Source organism: Triticum dicoccoides, chromosome 3A (genome assembly GCF_002162155.2).
Source record: "Triticum dicoccoides isolate Atlit2015 ecotype Zavitan chromosome 3A, WEW_v2.0, whole genome shotgun sequence".
Lineage (NCBI taxonomy): Eukaryota > Viridiplantae > Streptophyta > Magnoliopsida > Poales > Poaceae > Triticum > Triticum dicoccoides.
Window position 1 is genome coordinate 416,232,103 of NC_041384.1, and position 11,445 is coordinate 416,243,547.

The window sequence follows — 11,445 nt, forward strand, 5'->3', positions numbered from 1 at the left end:
AGGTAAGATAATAGATCCAACAATTGATCACGAGGATCAACCAATAAAGATATCATCTTTCTCCAACACACACAACCACAAGATATCCCTTTTGAGAAATGAACTAAGTTGGGCAAGCTTTTATCTTCCAACTCTCCAAGTTGTTGTTCAGCTTAACCATCTAGCTCAGGGGTATCCAACACAGACTCTTGGAGAAGGGGTGGTTTACAGGAATAAACCAACTTGATCACGAACTCAACATAGCGGTCAGGTGACAACCTGGTAATACTTCCGAGAAGATATTCAGAAAATCACGAACCACCGATATGTTACTAAGCTCGAGAATAATCTCGCTTTTCAGGGCAAGACGATATGATCAAATAAGCAAGGATTGGCACTATCCTAACTCACTGATCGGAGAGTGCACCAGAAATAAGGACTAGGTAGCACAATCAACCTTAGGGTGACGATTCAATAATCAACACGCTAGGAATGAGGTTATTGTCCATTTAACTACCAAGCAATGGAGTTGCTAGCAGTATTGATTTCACCCACCACGATTTACTTGTCGGCATTCCGGTTACAATAACACAGGAACTGAGAAATGAATAATGATGGAGAGAAGTATCACTGTGTCAAGAGTTCATAGGATGGTGTGCAATTCCTATAACAATCCCGATATAAAGATGGTAATACTCCAAGGTAGAACAGAGAAAAAACTGGATTAGCATTTTGATCTGCGGAGCACAACTTCTTTGACCCAATCCTGGATATGGAAGAGGTACTGGAGTTTGTTTCTCCAAGTCATTCAGGATTAGAATGGCTTGACGGACCACAAGAGTAATAGGCATCGATAACGATTGCACACATACTCTTGACTATCAATTGACAGATGAGGGTCAGAAGACAACTAAAGAGGGACAACTCAAAGGAACATATGATTTTCTGAGTTGGGGATGCATGGTTTAGCATGTCGAACGAAGTTCAACATATTTCTTCCGGATAACCCATGCAAATAGATAGGACTGGCAGAGTCACGATTTATGAATGGAGAACTCCTCAAGAGTACTCCGATTGTGATCTTTTGATTCAACAAACTACTGCCACAAATGGTTCATAGTATTTGGAAGAAGGGAAATACCACGAACATCGGGGACTAATGCAAGGGTTACTAATAACCTAAAGGAACGAGCAAAACTATCAACATGAAGCAAGTAGGGTGAATCTCGGGTTCAAAACCCAGGAGTAGAATACCTACTACTAAGTGGCATCACGGGATGCTTTCGAGGATAAAGGCCAGAATCATCACACTGGGACACAAATCATGGCTAAATTACTAGATGATCCCCTAAGACACCTAGGGTCATAATACCAGCTCCAACATATATGTCAAGGCAATAAAGTACCTCAACTCACCGATTAGTGTGGTAAATCTGGCCCAAAGGAACATCGAAACGGGAGGAAGGAATTTGCAAATTGCTTCAAACTATTTAGAAACCTGGGATGACTCGGACAGCATAACGGCTGTAAATGCTCAGAAAAGATTTGATACATTCACAAAAATGGTGGCATAACCACTCAGAAGCACAATATCAAGGTTTGGAGATCAACAGTTAACATACAGAAATAGTAGGAACTAAACAGAGGCTTAAGTCCAACAATCTTATAAGTCTACGGATAAGTAACACGTGATCCTGATAGAAAGAAGAGATAGCCTAGTTCTTAATCCCCGTAGGAAAGATAAGATGACTCAGATCAGAAGGCATGAGATGTAAGGAGTAAAAAGAGCCTTATGTTCCATCCCACAATCAATTCCCTTATATAACTAAAGAATTTCTAGACTCAACTTCGACCAGTTTGGCTTGGTAATCCTACAGGCAGTCAAGCTCTGATACCAACGCTGTCAGGACCCCGACTCAATGCCACATCGATCTAGCATGTAACACCTCATATCACTTTGCGGCCTCACGCACGGTATTCCCACGGGTGTCGCCTTACCTTTGCCCGGGACCGTTTGCGTCTTTTGGCACACGTATATGATAGTGTCGCTAGCATCCATATGATAAGGAGCCCGGGCTGACATGGCTAGTCGTAAACCCAAAGTGGCACCAACTTACAGGGACAGGCATCCATGACCCAGCATCGAACGTGTCAGTCATCAGCGAGTGAATCCAGGCTGTAGCACTGGGCTAGCAGGACTCCGGTGAACCGGGCTGTAGCGGGCTAACAGGACTCCGGTAGTCATCGCGTGACATTTCCCCGAAGGGACAGACACAGGAACGAAGAAGGACACATGCCGGCCAGCCTAAGTGTTCCGGAGTAGTAGCAAGCTACCATGGCTCAGTGGAAACACTAGGAGACATTTCCCGGTAAGAGAGGCTACTAAGGATAAACAACTAGATAGTCAGATCCCACACATACCAAGCATTTCAATAACATACACACAATATGCTCGATATGTGTAAATACAACATGGCATCACAACATGACTCTACAACTCAAGTATTTATTCATTAGGCTCCGAGGAGCGAGATATTACAAACTTAGGTCTCATGACCCAACACTCAGAGCATACAAGTCAAAGCACAAGCGGAAGCTATCATGTCTGAGTACAGACATCTAGAAATGAAAATGGCTGAGAAGCCTGACTATCTACCAGATCTTGCCGAGGGCACAAGATCGTAGCTGAGGTAACAAGCTAAACGTCGAAGTCCACGTGGAACTACTAGTGAGACTGAAGTCTCTCTGCAAAAACATAAATTAAGCAACGTGAGTACAAATGTACCCAGCAAGACTTACATCAGAACTAACTACATATGCATCATTATCAACAAGGGGATGGTGGAGTTTGACTGCAGCAAGCCAGCTTTGACTCGGTGGCTAACCTGAACTACGACTGCAAGTAACTCTTTTGAGGTGGCGCACACGAGTCCACATATTCACCATATCAATACACCACTATGGATCCGCTCCCGTCTCCCTACGAGAACGCCATCCATAGCACTCACGCTTATCTTGCGTATTTTAGAGTATCCACTTTCACTTGTCTATGAACTATGCAAGGGGTCCAAGTTTCCATATCCGAGGAATCCGGCTATTCGAATAGATAATGATAACCCTGCAGGGGTGTACTTCTTCACACACGCTTTCGCCACTTATCGCCCTGTACACGTCATGTACCTCGGCAACCTTCAAGCGGAAGCCGGGCGAGGGAGTCGGCCATGACCTGACTAACCGAACAAGTCTCTAGTCTAGGTTTATCGCCTATTCGGGTTCCATCCGCAAGGAGATCCGGCCGGGGTGTCGCTTACGGCCCCAAATGATGTGAGCAGGGTTCCCAAGCCCACCAACCGAGTGCCACTTGGTACACCGTGCCACTGTGCCTAGTCTGTCCCAAGCCCACCTGTACCGGGTGCCACTTGGTAGACTACTAACACTACCTACAAACACCAGAAACTAGTTGCAACTCCTGGACAGAGATCATGTATTAACAAGTCGAGAGAGCTTGGAGCGCCCGGAGCTCAATGTGTGGTAGTAACTGATCATGGATCACAAATACAGAACTCATTTCCTGAGGACGGCTGCAATGAGACAACCCACCATGTACTCCTACATGGCCTCTCACCGCTAACTTTACCAAATCGTGTTCATACACTTAGCTCACACACAGTGGGACATGTTCACACGCCTCTGATTCATCCTCGATGAATCAGACCTGACTCAACTCTAAGCAATAGCGGGCATGACAAACAAACATGAATGAGTAGGCACAACAGGGCTCAAACAACTCCTACTCATGCTAGTGGGTTTCATCTATTTACTGTGGCAATGACAGGTCATGCAAAGGATAAAGGGGTTCAGCTACCGCAGCAAGTAACAAATATGTCGTTGTTGTCCTAATGCAGTAAAAGAGAGCAGGAGCGAGAGAGTGGGATTGTATCGGAATGAACAAGGGGGTTTTGCTTGCCTGGCACTTCTGAAGATAACATTGAGTCTTCATCAGTGTCAACGATCACATCGTCGGTATCACGTCTATCGAAAGGGGGCAATCACCGGCAACTGAGGAAAAACACAATCAATGCAATGCACAATATGATGCATGAAGGTGACATGGCAATATGTTGTGGTTTGTGCTAATGCAACTAAAACCAGATTAAATGAAGTTGGTTTGAATCCAAGATTCAAACTCAAACTCCATATGTGGATATTTAAATGCCATTAATATGATTTGTGCTAAACAGCAGCTATAAGTTGTTCTAACATGCATGAAAATGGTACAGATGGATAGATTGGATTTTTCTGATCATTTTTCATATATAATTTATTTAATTTGGAGTTACGGTTGAATTTCTATGATTTTTAGAAGTTTATACAATTTTGTGGAATTTTCTGAATAAAAATAAATCCAGAAAATGATTTATTGCGTCAGCACTAGGTCATGCTGATGTCAGCAGGTCAACTGGGCGCCCCAGGTCAAACCTGACCAGTGGGGTCCACTGGTCAGTGACACTACTAACTAACCGAATTAGTTAGTGTTAGGTTAAATACTAATCTAGGTTAATTAGCACTAACTAATCCTAACTAATAACTAACAGGGGCGGGTCCACACGTCAGTGACTTAGTGGGTTAGCTAAAAGTTAATTAGTACTAAGCTAACATTAGCAGGGCTCTGGGCCCACCTGTCAGTGAAACAGTGGCTAAAAAAATTAGAAAAAAAACTAAACTAATTAACAGGGGGCTGGCCCCACCTGTCATCGACCCAGGGGAGGTCAAACCCCGGGTCAGTAGGGTCAATCCCGCCGGCGGTTAGTCGCTGGTGGCAACAGACGCGGCGGAGGGCTCGGACTCGCTCCTCCGGCGTCCAAATGGACGGAGGAGAGCGGCTACGGAGAGCTGGAGCTCACCCGCGCCCGTTTCAGCAAGCAGCAGCAGCTAGGGCGGCCGGAGACGATGGCCTCGAGCTCGGCAGCGGCGGCCGGAGCTCGGGCGTGCTCGGGTTCGGCGTTACACGGCACGGCGAGATCAGCTGAGGGCCTCTACGGGTTACTGGGGTCGTCAGGAGCACTCGGAGGCAACGAGCGCAGGTGGAGGAGCTCGGGAGCACGAAGCTCACCGGCCATGGCGGACGGCGGCTTTGGGTGCTCGTGGGGCGGCGGCTACAGGGCGCGCGCGAGAGAGAGAGGTGAGGGGAAACGATGGCAAGCTCACAGGGAGGCAGCAGGGTGGCTCAGTGGGCTCGGGGACGCGCCAGACATCGCGAATCGACGGCGGTGAGCTTCGGTGGCCGACGACGGGAACGGCGATGGTGGCGGCGTTGCAGCGCGTCCGGGACCTCGTGGCTCGGTGGAGAGGAAGAGGGGTCGAGGCGGAGCCTTTGGGCTAGTCGGGGAAGCAAGGGAGGCCCGGTGGCCGTGGTGGCAGTGGTCGGCGGCGACGAGCGCGCTCGGGCGCGAGAGGGGGAGAGAGCAGAGGAGAGGAACGAGGGAGAGTGAGGGGCGGTCGAGGGGGAGTGTGTGGCGTCGCGGAGGAAGTCCAGGGCGATGAGGGGGCAGCAGGAGATGATACTATGAACTTGAGGTTGTTTCCTCGTAATGTGTACCGTATGCTCCTTAGCATTAACATGAAAAGTGGCATTGCCTTTAGTGGAATCAATAATAGCCCCTGCAGTATTCAAAAAGGGTCTTCCAAGAATAATAGACATACTATCGTCCTCGGGAATATCAAGAATAACAAAGTCCGTTAAAATAGTAATGTTTGCAACTACAACAGGCACATCCTCACAAATACCGACAGGTATAGCAGTTGATTTATCAGCCATTTGCAAAGATATTTCAGTAGGTGTTAACTTATTCAAATCAAGTCTACGATATAAACAGAGAGGCATAACACTAACACCGGCTCCAAGATCACATAAAGTAGTTTTAACATAGTTTCTTTTAATGGAGCATGGTATAGTGGGTACTCCTAGATCTCCAAGTTTCTTTGGTATTCCACCCTTAAAAGTATAATTAGCAAGCATGGTGGAAATTTCAGCTTCTGGTATTTTTCTTTTATTAGTAACAATTTCTTTCACATACTTAGCATAAGGATTCATTTTGAGCATATCAGTTAATCGCATACAAAAAAAGATAGGTCTAATCATTTCAGCAAAGCGCTCAAAATCCTCATCATCCGCTTTCTTGGATGGTTTGGGAGGAAAAGGCATGGGTTTCTGAACCCATGGTTCTCTTTCCTTTCCGTGTTTCCTAGCAACAAAGTCTTTCTTATCATAACGTTGATTCTTTGATTGTGGGTTATCAAGATCAACAACAGGGTCAATTTCTATATCATTATCATTACTAGGTTGAGCATCATCATGAACATTATCATTAACATTATCACTAGTTTCAGGTTCATTACCAGATTGTGTTTCAGCATCAGAAATAGAAATATCATTTGGAGTCTCAGGTGTTTCAATAATAGGTTCACTAGAAGCATGCAAAGTCCTATCATTTTACTTTTTCTTCCTTTTAGAAGGACTAGGTGCATCCACATTATTTCTCTAAGAATCTTGCTCAATTCTCTTAGGGTGGCCTTTAGGATACAGAGGTTCCTGAGTAGTTCTACCAGTTCTAGTAGCCACTCTAACAGCATAATCATTATTCTTACTATTCAATTCATTGAGAAAATCATTTTGAGCTTTAAGTACTTGTTCTACTTGAGTGGTAACCATAGAAGCATGTTTACTAATAAGTTTAAGTTCACCTTTGACATTAGCCATATAATCACCCAAGTGCTCGAGCATATTGGAATTGTATTTCAATTGTCTACCAAATTAAAATCTTCTTGCTTAGCCATAAATTTATCAAACTCATCTAAACATGGGCTAGCAAACTTAGTAAATAGAACTTCAGCTTTATCATATCTATAAAGAGAATTTACCTTTACTACCTGTGTCGGGTTATCAAGACAATGAGTTTATTCAATAGGTAATGGATTATGGTCATAGGTTTCTTCAACAGGCGGTAAATTAAGACCATGTATTTCTTCAATAGGAGGTAAATTCTTAACATATTCAGCTTTAATACCTTTTTCTTTGATAGATTTCTTTGCCTCTTGCATATCTTCAGGACTGAGAAATAGAATACCCCTTTTTCGGAGTTGGTTTAGGAATAGGCTCAGGAGCTGGCTCAGGAAGTGTCCAATTACTTTCATTTGTCAACATATTATTCAATAGAATTTCAGCTTCATCCGGTGTTCTTTCCCTAAAAACAGAACCAACACAACTATCTAGGTAATCTGTGGAAGCATCGGTTAGTCCATTATAAAAGATATCAAGTATTTCATTTTTCTTAAGAGGATGATCAGGCAAAGCATTAAGTTACTTGAGAAGCCTCCCCCAAGCTTGTGGGAGACTCTCTTCTTCAATTTGCACAAAATTATATATATCCCTTAAGGCAGCTTGTTTCTTATGAGCAGGGAAATATTTAGCAGAGAAGTAATAAATCATATCCAGGGGACTACGCACACAACCAGGATCAAGAGAATTAAACCATATCTAAGCATCACCCTTTAGTGAGAACGGAAATATTTTAAGGATATAAAAGTAACGAGTTCTCTCATCATTAATGAACAGGGTAGCTATATCATTTAATTTAGTAAGATGTGCCACAACAGTTTCAGATTCATAGCCATGAAAATGATCAGATTCAACCAAAGTAATTATATCAGGATCAACAGAGAATTCATAATCCTTATCAGTAACAAAGATAGGTGAAGTAGCAAAAGCAAGGTTAGGTTTCATCCTAGCATTAAGAGATTGCTGCTTCCATTTAGCTAATAACCTCTTGAGTTCGTATCTATATTTGCAAGGTAAAATAGCCAAAGAAGCTTCTTTTTCAAAAACATAACCCTCGGGAATAACAGGTGAGTCTTCATCATCACTTTCATCAATATTATTAGATTCAATATTTTCATTCTCTCTAACCCTAGCAAGTTGTTCATCAAGAAATTCACCAAGTGGCACAGTAGTATCAAGCATAGAAGTTGTTTCATCATAAGTATCATGCATAGCATAAGTGGCATCATCAATAACATTCGACATATCAGAACGAATAGCAAAAGCAAGTTTAGGTATCGCAAGCTTACTCAAAACAGAAGGTGAATCAAGTGCAGAGCTAGATGGCAGTTCCTTACCTCCCCTCGTAGTTGAGGGATAAATCTATGTTTTTGGATCTCTCAAGTTCTTCATAATGATAAGCAGATATAAATCCCAAGTGACTCAAAGAATAGAGCTATGCTCCCCGGCAACGGCGCCAGAAAATAGTCTTGATAACCCACAAGTATAGGGGATCGCAACAATTTTCGAGGGTAGAGTATTCAACCCAAATTTATTGATTCGACACAAGGGGAGCCAAAGAATATTCTCAAGTATTAGCAGCTGAGTTGTCAATTCAACCACACCTGGAAACTTAATATCTGCAGCAAAGTATTTAGTAGCAAAATAATATGATAGTAGTGGTAGCGGTAGCAAAAGGTAATGATAACAAAAGTGATGTTTTTGGTATTTTGTAGTGATGATAGCAATAGCAACGGAAAAGTAAATAAGCGAAGAACAATATATGGAAAGCTCGTAGGAAATGGATCAGTGATGGAGAATTACGCTGGACGCGGTTCATCATGTAACAATCATAACATAGGGTGACACAGAACTAGCTCCAGTTCATCAATGTAATGTAGGCATGTATTCCGAATATAGTCATATGTGCTTATGGAAAAGAACTTGCATGACATCTTTTGTCCTACCCTCCCATGGCAGCGGGGTCCTAATGGAAACTAAGGGATATTAAGGCCTCCTTTTAATAGAGTACGGGACCAAAGCATTAACACATAGTGAATACATGAACTCCTCAAACTACGGTCATCACCGGTAAGTATCCCGATTATTGTCACTTCGGGGTTAACAGATCATAACACATAATAGGTGACTATAGACTTGCAAGATAGGATCAAGAACTCTCATATATTGATGAAAACATAATAGGTTCAGATCTGAAATCATGGCACTCGGGCCTTAGTGACAAGCATTAAGCATAGCAAAGTCATAGCAACATCAATCTCAGAACATAATGGATACCAGGGATCAAACCTTAACAAAACTAACTCAATTACATGATAGATCTCATCCAACCCATCATCGTCTAGAAAGCCTACGATGGAATTACTCACGCACGGCGGTGAGCATCATGAAATTGGTGATGGAGGATGGTTGATGATGACAATGGCGACGGATTCCCCTCTCCGGAGCCCCGAACGGACTCCAGATCAGCCCTCCCGAGATGTTTTAGGGCTTGGTGGCGACTCCGTATCGTAAAACGTGATGATTTCTTCTCTCTGATTTTTCTCCCCGAAACCAAATATATAGAGTTGGAGTTGAGGTCGGAGGAGCTCCAGGGGGCCCACGAGGTAGGGGGGCGCGCCCTAGGGGGGCAGGCGCGCCCCCACCCTCGTGGAAAAGTGGTGGGCCCCCTGGTGTTCATCTTTTGCTAGGATTTTTTTATTATTTCCGAACGATGTTCCGTGAAGTTTCAGGTCATTCCGAGAACTTTTGTTTCTCCACATAAATAACACCATGGTAATTCTGCTGAAAACAGCGTCAGTCTGGGTTAGTTCTATTCAAATCATGCAAGTTAGAGTCCAAAACAAGGGCAAAAGTGTTTGGAAAAGTACATACGATGGAGACATATCAATTACTCTGCTGATTGTAACCACCCTGGTTACCGTGACCTTGAAAACCGAAATTTGAACCACCACCTCCATGACCCGGACCATGAGAACCGGACCCTGACCCGCCATTTGGGCCATGTTGGTGCTGGATGGATTCCCGAAAGCTTATCATTATGTTGCAATCCTTCCATGAATGAGTAGACGACTTACGATCCGTTCCGTGTTTTGGACACGACTAGTTTAACATTGCTTCAAGGTCGAACCCTGCCCTTGAAAACAGCGGCCCTTGCGGTCCCCTATGGCGCTGATTATCATTGCGTGCACCTGTGTTAGCCACAAAGTCATCAGCCTTGCGCTTACCGTTGCCACCCTGACCGGCAGAGTTGTACTGTTGTCCCTTCATGCCGTTACTCTTCTTTCCCTTTCCCGATCTTTCATCCTATGAATCGGGGTCCTTGGTACCATCAGAGTCAGCATACTTTACTAGAGCCGCCATCAGCTCACCCATGTCATTGCAATGACGCTTGAGCCACCCAAGCATCTGCTTGAGTGGAATGAACCGGCAATTTTTCTCCAACATCAGAACCGCTGAGCCAATGTTGATGTTATATGAAGAATGTATGATGGTTGAGACCCGACGCACCCAGCTGGTCGTAGACTCACCCTAGGCCTGAACGCAAGAAACCAGATCCACAATCGACATAGGCTGCTTGCACGTGTATTTGAAATTCTGGATAAACCGGGCCTTCAACTCCAACCATGACCCGATGGAATTAGCCGGCAATCCCTTCAACCAGGTACGAGCCGTCCCTTCTAACACCATGGTGAAGTACTTGGCGTAAGCAGCTTCACTAACATCCAACATCTCCATGGCCATCTCATAAATCTCCACCCACGCCTCAGGAGGTTGATCGGCTGTGTAATTAGGCACCTTACGAGGGCCTTTGAAGTCCTTGCGTAGACGCCCGTTTCGTATAGCTGCCGTTAGACACGGTACACCGAAAGCCTTGGAAGTCACTCCTGCCTCAATTGAAGCTGTCGGGTAAACCGACCTGTGCTGATGAGCCGCCAGTTGAGCCGCCAGCTCATCCTCCCGACGCGCTCTGGCCTGGTCCACCAAAGCTTGTGCACTGGCCCCATTGCATGCTAGGTCATGAGGTTGGTTGCGGTGCCTTTCAGTACTTGAGACCGCTGGCGAGTCAATGTGTCTACTGTAGCTCCGGCTTGGACGAGGGGTCTCATGAATCCGATCACGGCTGTAAGAATAAGCCTGCTGCTGCACCAGAGCTGTTTGAAGAAGCTCCCTGGCCCTTCGGGTTTCAACTGCTGCTGGAGTTTCACCCTCGTAGGGCAGAGCCGCCAATCGTGTAGCTGCATCGATCATGTTGTCCAGAGGGGTGGAGTAATGACCCGGCGGTGTCATCACTCGCTGAGGCGAAGTGTTGTTCATATGTGGTCGGCCGGGCAGTTCAACTATCCGGTTCACCCTCGGTGGGTTACTGGCCCCAGCCAAGGGGTGTTCAAGAGGTCCCTTGACTCATAAACCAAGGGCAAACAACTTCGGTGCTTCCTCCTCAAGACATCATGTGAAGCGTTCTGATCCACCCTAAGCCGATATGAATCTGCTTGAATCCGCTGTGCTTGGGCGTCCAAAACGGCTTGTTCTGCGACCATCCTAGCGTTCTCTGTCCGTAGGTCTGCCTTAGCTTGCGCTATTCCATCACGCAATTTAGCCACTTCTGCCTTCTGTTGCTCCTGGTT